Source organism: Psammomys obesus, unplaced genomic scaffold (assembly GCF_907164565.1).
Source record: "Psammomys obesus unplaced genomic scaffold, mPsaObe1.curated_primary_1811, whole genome shotgun sequence".
NCBI lineage: Eukaryota > Metazoa > Chordata > Mammalia > Rodentia > Muridae > Psammomys > Psammomys obesus.
The window spans coordinates 12,973,839-12,991,437 of NW_026596143.1; the positions used below are offsets into that span (position 1 = coordinate 12,973,839).

General features: G+C 44.3%; 1 protein-coding gene and 1 long non-coding RNA gene across 2 annotated transcripts in view; one reads left to right on the forward strand and one right to left on the reverse strand.

The window, feature by feature from the left end:
• Positions 1 to 11,703: 11,703 nt before the first annotated feature.
• Positions 11,704 to 15,872, reverse strand: LOC129666383 (uncharacterized). The gene is made up of 3 exons (XR_008718566.1): positions 15,693 to 15,872; positions 15,221 to 15,345; positions 11,704 to 12,802 (listed from the first exon to the last, which is right to left on the reverse strand). It is a non-coding gene; the product is annotated as an uncharacterized LOC129666383 (long non-coding RNA).
• An 82-nt stretch (positions 15,873 to 15,954) lies between these two features.
• Gpat4 (glycerol-3-phosphate acyltransferase 4) overlaps positions 15,955 to 17,599 on the forward strand; it is a 36,288-nt gene continuing 34,643 nt past the window's right edge. Inside the window, exon 1 of the mRNA XM_055593467.1 lies at positions 15,955 to 16,053. The gene's annotated coding sequence lies outside the window, so the exon portion shown is untranslated. The remainder of the gene's footprint in view (positions 16,054 to 17,599) is intronic.

The window sequence follows — 17,599 nt, forward strand, 5'->3', positions numbered from 1 at the left end:
GAAATATTGAACTTAACAAATTTCTTTCATGCATAACTGAAGAAAGTTAAGAGCTAACTAAACCACTGTTAAATGTCAGGCTTGTGGTAGGAGTCTTTGGACAGTTCTCAGATTGGTGTCTAATGAAGTAGATTCTTCCTGTGTCTTTGGCAGCTTTGCCCAGCAAGCCTCCAGGCCATCTGGCTGTCGATGATCCAGCAACTGGACAGAGCATCATCATTTACTGCCCTAAGTTGAATTTCAGCAGTATCCAGGGATATGCATAAAATGACCTAATGTGAATTGCTTCACAAAGACACTTGAAGGGAAGACAGATAGCTCATGAGTTGATGAAGCAGCCTGTGTATCTATTCCTTCCTTCCTTCCTTCCTTCCTTCCTTCCTTCCTTCCTTCCTTCTCTTCTCTTCTCTTCTCTTCTCTTCTCTTCTCTTTTCTTCTTTTTTTTCTTTTCTTTCTTTCTGAGACAGGGTAGTTGTGACTGCCCTGAACTCACTACGTAGACTACACTGGGTTGAACTCAAAGATCCACCTTCCTCTACCTCCCTATAGCTGGGATTAAAGCTACCATGCCCAGCCAGTGCATATTTTTCACTTAACATAATATGACCAGAGAGTAAACAAGTGACATTTCTATCACTGCCAAGAAATCCAGTAGTGAAAAAGAAAGGAAGGTTCTCTTTAAACAAAAGCATTTAACATTCAAGTAAGGTGTATTCTCCAGGGTAGCTTTATCCTCTCCATTAAACAGATGTGCATTGAGCAGACAGTGAGAGGCACAGCTGACGGCATCCGGGTTACAATCCTGAATTAAATATTCCTTGTTCCTGCTCACAGAGTATGCTAAGTCCCTTGCCGAGAATTAGGGTGACTCATCAGAGTGGGCAGACTTGTGGTTTTCCTAGTTTGTGTTCTATCACTGCAATAAAACATCATAATCAAAAACAGCTTAGGGGAGGAGAGGATTTGTTTTGCTTATATGTCCACATCAAATTCATCATTGATGAAGTCAGGGCAGGATCTCAGATAGGAACCTGGAGGCAGAAACTGAAGCTGAGGCCATGGAGGAGTGCTGCTTAGCACTTCATGGCTTGCTCAGTCTTCGAACCTTAGCAACCCAGGACCACCTGTCTAAGGGCAACACTGCCTCTAGTTGTCTAGGCCTTCGTACATCAACCGTTAATCAAGAAAATGTCCCTGTAAAGTTGCCTACAGGGGCATTTTCTCAACTGAGATTTCCTTTTCCCAGAGGATTCTACTTTGTGTCAAGTTGACAAAACAAAGAAACAAAAAACCTGGCACAATTGGCTCCTTTTCAATTTGACACACTTATTACTATACTGCTATTAAATTATAACCTTTGTTTATTCCCAAGATAATACTGATATAATATAAAACACATCTACCTTTATAAGTCCTGTAGTCTTAAAATTCACTTGTAAGTTCAGTCTTTATTAAAGTGTTCAAAGTCTCTAAAAATTTAAAAGTTAGGTTCCTATAAAACCAAAAGTAAGTTGCATGCTTGTTATTCCATGAGGTAAATCTGTGTGCAGTATCTGGGATTTGCTCACTCATGATCTGGTCTTCAAAGCTTAGGCAGTTCTGCTTCTCCAGCCTTGCCGTCCACGCACAGCATATGTACTTTGTGTCAGGCTCAAGCCAGCGTCGGCGCACGCCTGCTACAGCTGTTGCTAGTCATCCCACAGTCCTGGCGTTTCCAGTAGGTTGCACTCCACTGCACCTGAGACTACCTTTACCACTTGGCCTCTTACAGTGCCAAGCCTCAGCTGCTCTCCAGTACCCTTCAGTCCTGTAGCTTCCATATTGCCAAAGCCAGTATACATGGAGTCCTCGTGCATGTGCCAGGTTTGGCCACAAGTCTGAGGTGCACTCTGCTGGACCACAGCTTCTGTGTACTGATCATTAAGGAGTACTTCCAGATTTTATCTCAGTGGCACCCAGTCTCGTTAATAACAGCTGATTCTTTAGCCCCAGCTGACCAGAAACCACAGTCTTATATACAGAATATTATATGAACAGCCCTACCAGGTTCTTTGAGAGATTCTCAGACTTTCCTCTAACTTCACAGTTCAGGCTGCCATGGTCTGTACTGCTCTCAGCTTTCTCCCAAGCGCCCACAGAAGAGCCCATTAATCTTTGAGTGTATAGTAGTTTTTCCATAGCACAGTTACACACACTTCCCATAATCCTCCCCAACAATATGGTCAGTTCTGTCCCAGCAATAGCCCACTCCATTCTCTCCTAGTTTGCTTTTTATCACTACAGTAAAATATGACCAAAAGCAACTTGGGAGGAAAGAGTTTATTAGGCTTATGCATCCTAGGCATAATCCATTAAGGGAGGTCACGGTGGAACCTGGAGGGAGGACCTGAAGCAGAGGCCATGGAGAAATGCTGCTTACTAGTTCTTTGTGGCTTGTTCAGCCTCTATTCAACCCAGGATTACCTTTCCCAGAAGTGGCACTGCTCCCAGTGTCCTGAGCCGTCCCACATTAGTCAAGAAAATGCCCCTACGGACATGCTCACAGGCAGTCTTAATAGAGGGAATCTTCTCAAATGAGGTTTCCTCTTTCCAGACGACTCAGTTTAGGTCAAGTTCACAAAAGAAAATACTGAGTCCAAGATGGTCTCAGTGTAAAGATGATACTTGGGCTGAGGTCTGAGTAACAAGCTGGACATGCAGAGATCACATGACAGGGAATTATACGTGGATAAGAAAGTTGTGTAAGATCCTAAAGCAGCAGTGGCATGCTCTTTCTGTGGTTGGCATGGCTAGAGTGAAACATACAAGAACAGAAAGTAGTGCCGGATAAAGGCTGGGAGGTGGGCTCAGCCCAGGCAACAAGAGCCTGCTGGGTCCCATTTGGTTCTCACGGCAATTCTGAGAAGTAGCTGTTTAGTGGTACGTCTGAGATCAGTGCCTCCATCAAACTGCACTGCAGTGCTCAGTCTCGAGAGCAACCTTGGCTATGGTGTAGAACAGTTCTGTCCTTTTTAAATTTATTTGTGTGTACATTTGTATGTGGGTGGGCATGTGCAAACCACAGCACACGTGTAGAGGTCAGAAGGCAACTGTGGAGAGTGCATTCTGTTTTTCTACCACATAGGTCTTCAGGATGAAGATTAGTCATCAGGCTTGTTGGCGAGACATCTTGCAGCCCTAAAATAGTTATTAAGTCTTTGATGTACACCTCACTCACAGAGAGATCTTAGTAAAGTTTAGATTTCCAAACTAGGAGTATAGGTTAATGGTGGAAGTACTGGATACTTAGTCAGAGGCTGTAGATTCCAGATGGGCTGGGTGGAGCTGGTGGGGCCTACGGTTCTGCACAGCAGGTTTCATACCTGTACTGTGCATGCCAGGCTGTATGAAGGAGCCAGAGGGTCAATTGCTCCATTTCTTTGAGGAAGACTGAAATTTGTCATCTCTATGGAGGAGTTTGTACTTTAAGACCAAGTAGAAAGGCTTGGCTGTCGTGGATTTTACTTTTTTGTTTTATGATATTTTACTTTAGAATTAAAAACTTACCACTAAAATCCTAACAGGCATTTTCATCAAATAATTACATCATCCGTTGTAAACTTGTACAACTATTCAAGACAATCCAGCTAAATAACAGGGTTGAGAGTGTAAGTTCAATGGTAGAATAGTGCCGTGCCCTGGGTTTTTTATCACTGAGCTTTCTTTTTTTCTCTTTCTTCAAGGAAAATACAGGAGGCTTAACAAGACACTAGTATTTCGATCTACAACTTAGACAGGTGAAAGGAAGTAAATTTCTTGGGTTGGAAACTTTGATGAAAGCCTCTTAGGGATATAACTTGGTGCCTAAATTGATGCCAGCCCAAATAATTTTTAAGTTGTTCCCTGTTTCCTCTGAACCTATAATTTTTTAAGCATAATTTTAATTATCTTATTGCTTCTCAAAAAGTTTTGTTATCACTCAGGAGGCAGAGACAGGTGGATCTCTGTGAGTTTGAGGCCAGCCTGGTCTACAAAATGAGTCCAGGACAGCCAAGACTACACAGATAAACCCTGTCTTGAAAAACAAAACAAAACAAAAAAAATTACTTCCAGAAGAGGAAGGAGTAAAGGGAATTACTGTGCATCCAAAGATTTCCTGCATCGTGTAAAACAGAAGGTTAGAGACATAGCTGGGTAAAAAGAATTTACAAAGGACACAAGACATTGAAACACTGCAAGAGAGAAAGTGGGAGTTCCCAGAGAGTCACACCACTGAGTCTTTTGCAATAGTTCAGGAAAGTGACTCTGCCCTAGGTGTTCCCTTGAGGACCATTGTGAAATGTTCTATTTGAATAGATAGGTAGGCATCTCACTATTTTGTTGAGTAGCAGTACACTTTACAGAACAGGTTGTGTAAAATGCCACAGGATCATATGTCTGACTAGAACATCATTGAGTCAGTAGGCATGAGGCTCCCAGGAGTCATGGCTAGTTGTAAGAGTGTAGAAATTGAGCTGTTGTTTCTACCTTGTGGACAATGAGTAAGCTGCATTCCACCGATGACTTAAAATCCTTATTGTGGCCCCCTGAGGAAGCACAGTTCTCTACTGGCTCTCAGGTCCTGGTCAGTTTGTCCTTTCTGTTTTTCTTAACAGTTTATCTCCTTTTATGCCTCCAGTTTTACTACTTTATCTTTACTTAAAACCCCAAAATTCGGGGGCTGGAGAGATGGCTCAGTGGTTAAGAGCACTGATAGCTCTTCCAGGGGACCAGAGTTCAATTCCCAGCACCCACATGGCAGCTCACAACTGTCTGTAACTCCAGTTCCAGGGCATCTGACACCTTCACACAGACATACAGGCAGTCAAAACACCAGTGTACATAAAATAAAAATAAATACTTTAAAAAAAACCCAAAATTCCATCTGGAATTGAGGAATTACTCAGAACTTCATGTAAGTGATTCTGGAGAGATCAAGACAGTTTGTGCACAGACAGCATGGTCACACCTGTCGCCTGCCCACTAGCAAAGGCCATGAAGATTACATAATGAAAAATGGAATCTGTTATGTCTAGCTTCATCTGTTAAATACAATGTGCTAGAATGTGGCACACTCATAATTCTCTTTGCAGGCAAGCCTGCTTCGACCTCTAAACAAGTTGGCCCTTAGGCTGAGAGAGAAGGGATATTCAGGCTCACTCTAAGTGATCCCCACCTCTCAATACTTTGTGATCTCCAGTCAACATCATATGCTTATTGATATTGCGCATTAGTTTTGAGAACAGTTTAATAAATGAAATGAGAGAGCTTAGACAAAGTTCTCTAGTCTGCTTCTTAGTTCCCCGAGTTTATTTGTGTCAGAGTTGATTGCAGAATAGTGTTTCTGAGTTGGTGAACATGCCAGTGTGTGCCAGAGCACTGGTCTGCACCTACCCAGTGGGGTGAGACAATTGCCGCCTTGCTCAGGGCTCCACCTCCAGTTGGGCTGAGCTGAGCCTCATGTCTCCTATCTCTCCTAACCAGACATGATAACCTGGTTCCAAAACATGTCTGCCCTAAGGATAAATGCAGAAAGATGCTAGAGGCTCGGGGTGGTGAGCAGGTCAGAAAGACCCTCCCTGCCAGCCTCAGCTTAAGTAGACCCTTGAAAAACAGAAGATCCTTAGGTCTTCGGGGATAAAACAGTGGTAAAGTGTTTGCCTTGTAAGGTTGAGGACCTGAGTTAGAGCCTCAGAAACTATCTCATGTTAAAATAAGTAAATAAGCTGGGACAAACAGAATCTCTGGAGCTCCAGGGTTGAACAGAGAGACTGTGTCTCAGTATCTAAGGTAAAGATCTATGAAGAAAGACGTCAGCCTTGGGCCTCTACATACACGTGTTACCCACACGCAGAGACCACACCCACCTTCCCCACCAAAACAGCTGGGGATCCCTGGCCAGCCAGTCAGCCTGAGGGTTCCTGTCTGCAGAAAGGTAGATGGCACCTGAGAAATAACACCAGAGGCTGTCATTTTACCTCTGTGTGTATATCACAATATGCATGCATACAGAAAATATGTGAAAATGAATTCCTTGCAACTCTTGGTGCCATTACAAGTCAAAGCCAGATCTATAGATTGTGTTACCAAGGTCTGTTCTAACTGTTCAGTGCCACAGACCATTTGCAGTACTTGCTAGAGTATTTGGAGTGGATCACTCAGTACACTCTGCAGCATTTAGAACTGTCTCAGGATGCTGTAGAAGTGACTCATGTATCTGACCATGGTATATGACAAGACAGGCACAAACATGGAACACCTCCCAAATGGATGAGGCTATCCAGCTAGCACTGTGCCACAGGGTAAAAATCTTCCAGGTGAATCAGGGAAGTGCATAGTAAAACATTTTGAAATTCATTCTTTCCCCAATCAGAATGACAGTAAGAAACAACAAATACTGGTGAGGTTGTGGACTAGGGCACCCCACTGGTGGGGATGTAAACTAGTCCAGCCACTGGGTTTCTTTAAGCCTAACGTATAACCCAGCTTTATACCACTCTGGTTGTTTAAATGAGACTGTCCCTCATAGGCTCATATATTTGAATGGTCCTTAGTTGGTAAAACAGTTTGGGAAGGATTAGGAGGTGTGGCCTTGTTAGACAAGGTGTATATCTGGTGGAGGCTTTTTGAGGTTTCAAAGCCCATGCCATACCTAGCTGTGTGCACACTTGTTTTTAAGACTCAAAAGCCAGATGCTGGGGGAAAGCCTGCTAGCTCAGGCAGAGAAAGCACCCAGCTGACCTTCCTACTCAGCCGATCTCTCAGGAGGAATGCCCCCTCCCCCATATTTTAACCTTCAAACTGAATATTCTTCCCTTGTACTTCCTGTACATCTCTCTATTGGTTTTCTTCTTCTTAATAACCCTGTGTTCACTTCCTATCTACTGGTTGCTTGCTCTGCCTCTTGACCTCTGCTTGACTTTATTTAATCCTGTTGACAATATTCAAGCAGGAAGTTCTTGGATTAAAGGTGTGTGCTAAGGCCGAGCCACACCACAACTAAAGACAGGTTTTTCCAGTAAATAACACAATCTCAGGTTTCACTGTATGATCAAATATCCTGCAACACAAGGTCTCACCCCCACTCCCAGCCCCCACCTTCTGCATCATGCTTGTGGATCAACCGTAAGCTCTCAGCTCAGCGCCACTCTACTGCTCTAGCACCATGTCTGCCTACTTGGTCATGGAGTCTGCTCAACTTCTGAAACTTGTAAACAGCCCCCAATCACATACTTTGTATGATAAGTTACTTTGGTCATGGTGTCTCTTCACAGCAATAGAAAAGGAACCAAGGAGACACTCTTCAGGTATTGACCTGAAGGACTGCAGGGCAGCACACCACAGAAATACCTCCACATCAGGCTTTGTGCAGCACTATTCACAGTAGCTAATGACACCAACCTATGTGTCCAGCAACTGAGAAATGGACAAGGAACATGTGCTGTCTATATACAGTGAAACTTTTCCATCCATAAAGAACAAAGCATCCTTTGCATTACAATGGATATAGCTGGAGATAATTATTAAGTGACTTAAACACATAAAAGCATGCTTCTGTATATGGCATGAAGTAGAAGCAAAGCTATCTAGGCAACAAAGACCAACAGGGAAGTGAGACTTGTAGGATGGGAATACAGTCAGAGCATACTTATGAAACTATCCTATGAAACCCAGTACCAGGTACAATGAAAAAAAGTGGAGCAGAACGATAAAAAGAAAACACTGAATTTTTAATTTTTTTCTCAGGAAAAAAACCTACAGTTGATAAACAGCACAGTACCAAGGCTCCAGCCTGGGCTACGTAGGAAAACCCACACTAAAAACATCCCACAAAATTAGAATTAAACCATTACAAATTATATTTTCCATTGTTTCCTATATAAGGATGTATATAATAATTTTCTCAACTTAGTATAGATAAAAGTTTATTTAAAATTTGTAATTTATTTTACCAGGCAGAATCATCCTGTGAGTTCCCCTTTTGGCCTCAGGGACCCACACTACTTAAAGTGTTCACTGCCTCAGTGCTCTTCCTCCTAACAGGCCCCTACATTTTTCTTTTATTCATTGATGGTCCCTTTTTTGTGTCTTTTATTTTTTGTTTTTGTGGTGTTCAAGAGTGAACCCAAGGCATTGAGCATGCTGAGCTGCACCCCAGCCCATGCTTTTTATATCTTGTTTCGGTTTAATTAAACACACAAACATTTAAGGGGAGAATTAAATAATACACACAGTAGTTTGGATGAACTTTACTACTCTGAAGTTACTCACTTTTAAAAACATATTAGGCAATTCAGGCTAGGTATGGTGTACATCTTGAATTCCAACACTCTGGAGGCAGAGGCAGGTGGATGGACCTCTGTGAGTTCAAAGCTAGCCTGGTCTATGTAGCAAGTTCCAGGCTAACCAAGGCCACATAGTTAGAGCCTGTCTTTTTGTTTGTTTTTAAGCAATTTATATGCCATTTCATGAAATATAAATTTGGAGAGGGGGCAAAATGTTGTAGCAGGTAAGGGGTAAAGCATGCGCTTGCTGCTCCAGGCTGACAGCCAGTTCTTGGATGGAGCCCTTGTAAAGGTAGGAGAAAACCGATTCCACAGGATTGTCCTCTGAACATCACACATGTTATGCACACACATTTTACACAAGAGAGCCATGTTCAAAAATTAAAACCCAAATACTTGTTTCCCACTTAAATATGATGCTAACTGGACAACCATGTAGAAATGTGATCGGGCACACAGGGCTGGGCCCCAGTGGCACAGACTACAGGCAAGCCAGCAAAGCCTACTTGTAGTTTCTGCCTTTTCTGAGTAGTACATCTTCCCCTTGTGTATGAGTCAGGACCACTCTAGAAGAAGGGTCTTCAGAAAAGAAAGTGAGCTTTCTAGAATGGATGCCTTGTTTTGAGAAAAGGTGATTTTTAGTTTCTATGCCCTGCCTTAAGAGAAGTTATGATATCTTATAACTTCAGAAGAGAAAGAAAGGCAGCCGGCCAGGGAGACTTTGCTTTTGAGGCTGCTTCTAAGGCCTTCCAATCTATTAGTTCAAAGTACTCGACATGTCAAGGTGCTGTATGAGGGGGTTATCAGTTTCCAAAAGCACATTCAGAGAAAAAGCCCCTGGCTGAGAGCAGCTGAGAGTCTCCTAGAGAAAACCAACACAAGTCAAGGAATATTCTGTTCTTGCAAGGTTGAAGAAAGTTAACAAAGTTATGAAAGAACATAGGAAGGACTCCAAGACCGTAAGAACCACAGAAGTGTCCCCAAAGAGGTGTTTTAGTCCAAGGCTGAAACATTGGAGGGAGTAGTAGTTAGGCAAGATTGCTGTCTGGGAAGCCACAGGATTCAGGAGGAGGCAACTCCAAGGAGCTGGGCTTGGTAAGCCATAAATGAGATTGATGTGTGGAGAAGAGGCAGTCTTTGTCTTTGTGAGGGAGATTTAAGGAGACCCAAGCCTTTAAAGACTTGTAGAGTCCAGAATTTGTACCAACATTTGGGAGCTCTTGAAAGGCTTTAAACTGAGATCAGACGGAATCAAATTTACAGTTTTGGGAATCTCGTTTGCATTTAAAACTCTATCTCTAGTGACTATGTAGAATAGAGGCCAAGCTCATGTTTGAACACTTGGTCTCCCTTTGGTACTGGGTTAAATAATCATGGAGCCTTTGGAATTTGAGGAATGGCTGGGAGAGGTAGCCTGTTCAGGGTAGTGAGCCTCTCACTGTGTCGCCTAACCCTACCTCCAATCTAGAGCTCTCTGCTTCCTAACCTGACAAGATGTCACAAGCCACAAGTGCAGCTCCCCAGGCCAGAAAACAGCAGCAGGCCGTTTGTACAAGGTGGCTGTATTATGTCACCAAGCTGGTCTTTGAACGCATTGCTCTCCTGTTAGGATTATAGGTATACCTCCATACCAGCAATAGCTTCCCATTCTAAGGTCCCAGTGACTTCCCCACTTTGGGTCATGTACCCGTAAAACTGTGGCTGTAATTACAATTGACAACCAGAGTGTGCATCAGCTATGATACCAAAATGAAAATGGAGAAAAGAGACAAATAGCCACACAGCTTAAGGACCAGTGCTTGCGTATTTTTAATAAGGTTGGAGCCAATGGCAATGGTTATTACTGTCACAATTTAATGGGACTAGATTTCTCTCCTCATTACGACTTACAGGAACCAGGTAACTCTAATTCCCAAGCAGTTCTGCTATCCATGAGCAACTCGGAAGCTTTATGGGTAATCCTTTGCTCACTTCCTCCATCATTTGGTTAGCAACACTAGCCTGTCACTCACTAGATGTCACTAAGTGACTGACTCTGAGCACAGAAAATCTGTAACTCCTAACAATGTAACTTCATTTATTATAAAAATGATAATTTTCCATATACATTGAAAAGTACACAAAATGTAACAGCTTTTAATTTTTTTCCTTTTATTTTTCTTCTTAAGAGTACGTCCTCCACAAGATATAGCCAGTTGGGTACAAAGATGGAATCTTGGATCTCTTTTTTTTTTTTAAGATATTTATTTTTATTAATTAGTTTATTTACTTTGTATCCCACCTGGAGCTCCTTCTCTCTTCCCCTCTCAATCCTACCCTCCACCCCCCATCTACTGACAAGGGAGGTTCTCTTCCCTTTCCATCTGATCCTGTCTATCAGGTCTCATCAGGAATGGCTGCATTGTCTTCCTCTGTAGCCAGGTAAGCCTGCACCCCCCTCAGGCGAGGTGATCAGAGAGCCAGACACTGAGTTCATGTCAGAGACAGCCCCTGTTCCTATTGTTGGGAAATATTCTTGGACACTGAGCTGCTATGGGCTACATCTGTGCAGGGGTTCTAGGTTATCTCCATGAATGGTTCTTGGTTGGAGTATCAGTCTCAGAAAACAGCTGTGTCCAGATTTTTGGGTTCTGTTGCTCTCCTTGTGGAGCTCCTGTCCTCTCCAGGTCTTACTCTCTCCCCCTTCTTTCATAAGATTCCCTGCACTCTGCCCAAAGTTTGGCTATGAGTCTCAGCATCTGCTTTGTTACTCTGCAGGGTAGAGTCTTTCAGAGGCCTCTGTGGTAGGCTCCTGTCTTGTTCCCTGTTTTCTGCCTCTTCTGATGTTGAATCTCTTTTTTAGCTATATGGAATTTCATTACCTGAACAACCATAGTTTAGTTGACTGGTCACTTGTCACTTGGGATTCTTTCCAAACTTTTGCTACAATAATTACTGCTACATTGAACCCCCTTGTACACCTGCTGTTTCATTCACAAATAAGAACAGCTGTAGACTGAATACTTTATATATTATATATAATAATCCTGTCAGTCATGTGCACTATAAATATATCGCTTTTTTTTTTTTTTTTTTTTTTTTTTTTTTGTCACACAGAAGTATTCAATTAAATGCAGCCTTTTTTAGGGGGCGAGAGGCAAAGTCCCTGTGTTCCACTCCAGCTGCTTGGAACTCTTGATCATCCTCCCCCAGTGCTGGAATCATAGGTTGTGACACTGCACTCAACTAGCCAAGATACTATCTTTTTCCCCAGTTGGTACAAATTTGCAGATATAAGAGCTTCAGCATTCCCATAGCCAACTAAGTAGTGTGGCCAAGCTTGCAATCTACTACCTCCAACTTAGAAAATCAGTTACCTTTCCTTGACCCTGCTGTTTGTTGGGGGGGGGGGGGGGGGCTGGTATTGAGCTCTTCAGATGGTATTCACACAGGCAATGCCTGGCCAGCTGGCTAGTTTCCAGCTGAGTTAAGTAACATGATTGATTTGGTAGATCTTTTCCAGTTCTAAGTGGTTAAAATGTTATTCCAACTCAAGGTCTCTGTGGGTGAAAGGCTTTTAAACTTTTGAAATGTTTACATGTGCTCAAGCATGTGTTTAAGCATGTGTTTATGCTTAGCCGGTTTTGTGGGGTATTTTAAGCTGTTACTGTGATCTGTGATAATCATCTTATGAGTAAGAGATTTATTTTGAGCTGTTTCTGAGTAGAAAGATTTATTTGGGTTCATAGCTCCAGGGTTTTCAGTCTGTATTTAACAGGCTTCCTGCTGTGGTCTGTAGTGTAGCAGAACATCATGGGAAGGAAAGGGGAAGAAGACAAGGCTGCTGGGCTCCTGGTGACCAGGAAAGGGGTGGGGACTGGGGTCCCAGTGATTAACTTCCATCAGGATATTCTTCCTAAAGGTTCTGCCACTTCTCAGTAGTGTAACAAACTGGTAGACCATTTTTTTTCTGACCTGTTTAATAATTTCTTTTTAATACAATTTATTTTGATCTTGATTTTTCCCCTCCCCAGCTCCTCCCAGATCCATCTCCCTTCACACCCAACTTTGTTCTCACTCTCTCAAAACAAGGCCCATAAAGACACACAAAAATCAAACAAGCAAAAGACCAATAAAATACCAAACCAAAACAAAAAGTTCAGAAACAAACAAACAAATCCAAAAACATGGGGTTATTCTGTGTTAACCAACTACTTCTGGGCACCAGGCCTGTCCTGGGGTGTGGTTAATCTATGTAGTGAAACTCCATTGGAGAAAATTGATTTTCCAGTTACCAGCTTCTCGTTTGGCAAATAGCTTCTTGGTTCAGGGTGAAGCTTTGTGTTCAATTCTCCACCGTGCTGGGATTTTTTTTGTCAGGTCTTAAGTATGCTATCATAGTCTGTATGACTTCTTATGTGCTTCAGTCGTGTTGTGTCTGACTCACGCTTTCTTTGAAGTCCTCCATCACCTCTGGCTCTTCCAATCTTCTGCCTCCTCTTCCCCACAGCTCCCCGAGCCTTGAGGAGAGGGGTTTGATGAAAGCATGCCATTTAGAACCGAGTGCTCTGAAGTCTCTCACTCTGCACCTTGTCTAATTGCGGGTCTCTGTTAATTCCCACCTGCTGCAACAAGCTGCTTTTGTGATGTGGACTGATTCTTGGGGGACATATTAAATCAAGCCTTAACAAGCAGTTTGGTATATAGGATGAAAACAAATCCCATGGAGCTGGGGAGATGGTTTTCAGTGATTCAAAGCATTTACTTTCCTTTCAGAAAATCAGGCTTTAGTTCCCAGCACCCAAATAGGGTGGCTCGTAGCCATCTATAACTCCAACTCTAGGGGTTCCAGACACCTTTGGCCTCCTTGGACGCCTGCACTTTGCTGCACTTATCCATTCACATAGTTAAAAAGGACAAAAATAATTTTTTTAAAGCACACAATTCCTGATACCATGAATTTTGGAGAGCCTGTCACCTATTCCTTCAGTCTACAGTGCTGATGGTAATAGCAGGAGTGCTGGCTACAGGCTTGGCTTGGTTGGTATTGGTGAACACAGGAAAAACTCATGCAACGGTAGTCAGCATCAGGGACCAATTCTTGCCCTCTCTCCTGCAGACTGAAACATGACATAAAGGGAAAATTGACGGGACAGAGGAAGGGAAAGAAATTTCTCATCCAGGAGTCTAGTTGAACCATCAGAGAGAATCATGGATTCCAGGACAGTTAAGAAAATTTGTTATGAAGGTTGCCTACAAAGACAGAATATTCCTTTTATAAAGAGAACATTTTAAGTTAAGCATGTTCCTAACTCAAAGGGACAGTAAGTTTGCCCTTCAGGAAGATTCGAGCAGCCTTCCCATTACAGAGCAGCTTTTAAATGGAGGTAGCTGAAGACATGTAATTATTTAAAACACTTAAGAGTGTCCACAGAACCTAACTAGGCCATAGGCCCAAGTGTTGCTGTTTAAACACATTTCCCCTATTACTCCCTTAAAGGCTTAGAAAAAGTACCTGCCCATGTCAGCAAAGGTGTGCTTTAAAACTTCCCTGTACACTATCTTTGGTGATTTGATCCATTTTTTTAAAGTGTGATTTGTCATCTTTTTAGGGTGCAGGCATGAGGCTTACCTCTCCCCCACTTTCCTCAGGTGAGGGAATCCCCCTCAACTAAGGCTACAACAGCCATTAAAGCTGAAAAAGAGTTTCAGGACTAGCCAGTTTATGAAGCATGTAACCCTAGCTGGCCTGGAACTCACTCTAAACCAGGCTGGCCTCAAACTTACACTGTCTTCCAAGTGCTAGGATTAAAGGTGTTTGCTACCATGCCTGACTTCTATTATTTATTATCCATTAATGTGTTGGTGTGTTTGCATACATGTACATTTGTGAGTATGACTTTGCCATAATGCACATGTGGAGGTTAGAGGACAACTTGTAAGAGTGGGCCCCAGGGATTAAATTTAGGTCAGGAGGCTTGGCAACAGGTGCCTTTTCCACTGACTCATCACACCTGCAACTTGCTGTGTAGCTGAAGATGACCTTAAAACTTCTGATTTTCCTGCCTCTATATTTGCGGAGGGTTTTATTTTGTTTTATTTATTATTTATGCAGTATTCGGCCTGCATGCCAGAAGAGGACACCAGATCTCATTATAGATTGTTGTGAACCACCATGTGGTTGCTGGGAATTGAACTCTGGACCTTTGGAAGAACAGCAAGTGCTCTTAATCTCTGAGCCATCTCTCCAGCCTCTCGTGGATTGTTTTGATGATCATTAGCAATGATAATGGTCTAAAGAAACCCTGACTTAAAAAAAAAATATTTTCCTGTAGTCATTCCTCAGCAAGTCAGCACTGTAAGGATCAAATTAGCAGTCTGGGGGTTGCACTGCGTTAGAGTAGTTTATTTCAAAAACTGCTTCAGTTAATCTCACAACAATCTGTCAGAGCTACTATGTGTTAGGATTAAGGCAGAATCTCTAATAATTTCTGAAATGCCCATAAACTTAATAATGCTATTTTGTACAAGGTATTTGTGAATAAGTGTTCTCAACATTGCTTATTATAAAATTAAAAACTGAGAAACATTTTATATTCTTTAGTATCGAATATTTATTCGACTCCACGAACATCCATCTCATTAATATGCAAATTTTCTTTAACAGTTAAGACTACATACACACAGCAAAATACTTTTAAATAAATATGAGTATCAGTAAATATCTGTCTTGTATACTTACGTTATACTTACATACCGAGAGTTGTGTAAAATCTCCTTGCCAAGAAGTAATTAAAAAGTTTAAAAGTTTAAGTCCCTAATTAGGGAAAGGGCTTGGTACTGTAGGAATTAAATGAAAGCAAGAAAATTCGGGAGAATGTAGCTCAATTGGCTGAGTGCCTTTCTAAACAAAAACATGCTCAAGGCTCTGAGTTTACCTTATAAAACTTGGGGTGGTAGTTTATTCCAGCACGTTGGGAGGTGGAGGCAGTAGGTTGAGAAGTTCAAGGTCATCTGTCACTTCACCGTTTGGGGCACGCCTGTATTACAGGATGTCCTGCCTCTAAAATAAATAAGTAAACAAACAAATAGATAAATGGCGTGCCCCCCCCCCCCCCCATCTTTTTCTTTCTCTGTAAGGACCTACAAAACCTCTCTGGAGTTTCAAGTCAGACGAGAGATTAGTTAGAACTGAGGCTGCGTTGGTCAACTGCAGCTGGCCAACCAGCCAACTATGTCAAGGGAAGCTCCGGGATGCCCCGTGGCGCTGCGGTGGCAGCTAACCTTTCGTGGGCAGCCAGGACCGGACCTCACTGTACACAACGTCCCATGATGACTCAGTAAACAAAGCCCGCTCCTCCGGGCTGATCTCCCCCACTCCCCGAGCGATGCCCGCACTGGGAACCTTACGCAGCTCCGAAACCGGGCAGCCCTTCCGAAGGCGACCTTTGCTCACACCTAGGATCCCCGCAGCATCAGTGCCAGGGGCGGGCGAGCGCGGGGCAGGCGCCAGCCAATCGCCGAGCGCGGGAGGCGAGCGCCGCCGCGCCCCACCCGGGCGGAGGGCAGGCTCTGGCGCCCACCCTTCCCTCCCTGGTCCCCCCCCCCCCGGCGGAACGGCGCAAGCGCGGGTGGGCGGGACGCGGGGGACCACGTCCAGCGGCGTAGACAAAGGCGGGCGTGCGCACGCTCTGACGTAGGCCCGGCCGGCGGCGGGCAGGGCAGGGCGGGAGCGGTCGCCGCCGAGGACTGGAGCCGAGCCTCACGGCCGGTGAGTTGGAGGGGCCCGTCCGGGCCGGGCGCGGGGTCGGGAGCCGGGTCCGGCCGGGGGGCCGCCGCCGCCGCGGGCGCTCCGAGCCCCCGCCCGCCCCGCTCTCCCCACCCGGCCCCGCTGTCCCGCCGTCTCCCCACCCGGTCCTCCTCCCGTCGCCGCTCTCCCGCCGCCTCGCTCGGCTGCTCAGCCGGCCCTCCTCCCAGCCGCCCCGCTCCTCTCGCCTCCTCTCGGCCGGCTCTCCTCGCCGTCAGCGGCCACGCTCCCTTGGCAGGCCGCTCGCCGCCTCGGCCTGGCGAGGCCCTGAGCCGAGGAGCGTGGCCGAGGACCGGGCGTTAGGTCACGTGGGGGCGCCTTCACCTGTGCGTCCCCCTGGCATGCACCCCTGCTCCCCGGCCCTGCTCACACTTTTCTTGTTCGGGTCTGTCTCCGCCCTCTCCGCTCTCGCCCTCTCCGCGCTGCAGACACCACCCCTTGGGGTCCAGGTTTGCCTCGTCCTAGGGCAGTCCTGCTTCGTCCTGCTGCACTTCCCTGAGCTTCACACCCCAGTCAGTTGCCACTACTTTCGCCGCCGTGGTTCCACGCCCTCGGTGGCAGCATCCTACCTGAAAGTTTTACTTAATTTATTCACTTTCCATCTTACTTGCATGTAATATTGATGTCCCAGAAGTTAAAGTCTGTGTGAAATTGTCGGGCTTCATGGGTGTAAATTCTATCCCATCCACTCTTCATGTTTATTATTAACAGATAGCCTAGAAAGCGGTTGAAGAACTTTGATTTGAGTTCGTTTTTCCCTAAATCTAGCCGAACTTTAAGAAACTTCGCTGAATAGGAGCATTTCTTCAAGATTGAATTGCAACCCCGTAAAAATGGGCATGAGAATCACTTACACTGAAATCAAAGACTGTATGGACAAAACTCTGTAATCCTGCCTGCTGGATGTTCTTTTCTCTTTGTGAGAGTAACTTTTTAGATCTATCTTTTGGAAATTTTCAAATATACAAAAATAGTATTTCTAGCTAGCATATGCCCGTTATTTAGTCTCAATAACATCCATGGTTAATCTTGCGTCATCTACACCTCCATTTATTTTATTTTTTTTCCATTTCAGGAAGAAACAAAAAAATTACCTCTCTGTGTCTGGGTGTGTAGGGGGGTTGGGGGGGGGGAGTTTACCAATGAATTATATGTATCTACAGCCCGGAGAAGCTTTTGATAGACAATGAGCCTTTACATGTCAAAAAGTAGCTTAAGTTTCAAAATAGATTTGAGCATTGCGTAAAATCGTAATATATCTTTGTTGGAAGATACCCTTGTTATGATATGTAATGGTGTGACAAGGGGCTACTATGGCGGGGCCCGCTCGAAGGTATGCCCCTGAGGAATCACGCCACGAAACTGATCTGGTATAAAGTTTATTGGGGGATGGGAAGGGAGGGCCTGGGGCAGGGCCAGGGCCTGCAAGCGACCCACGAGGGCAGAGGAAGAAAGAGGGGTCACTTAGGATAGAGAGAGCTGGGGCTTGGCTCCTGCACACACCGGCTGC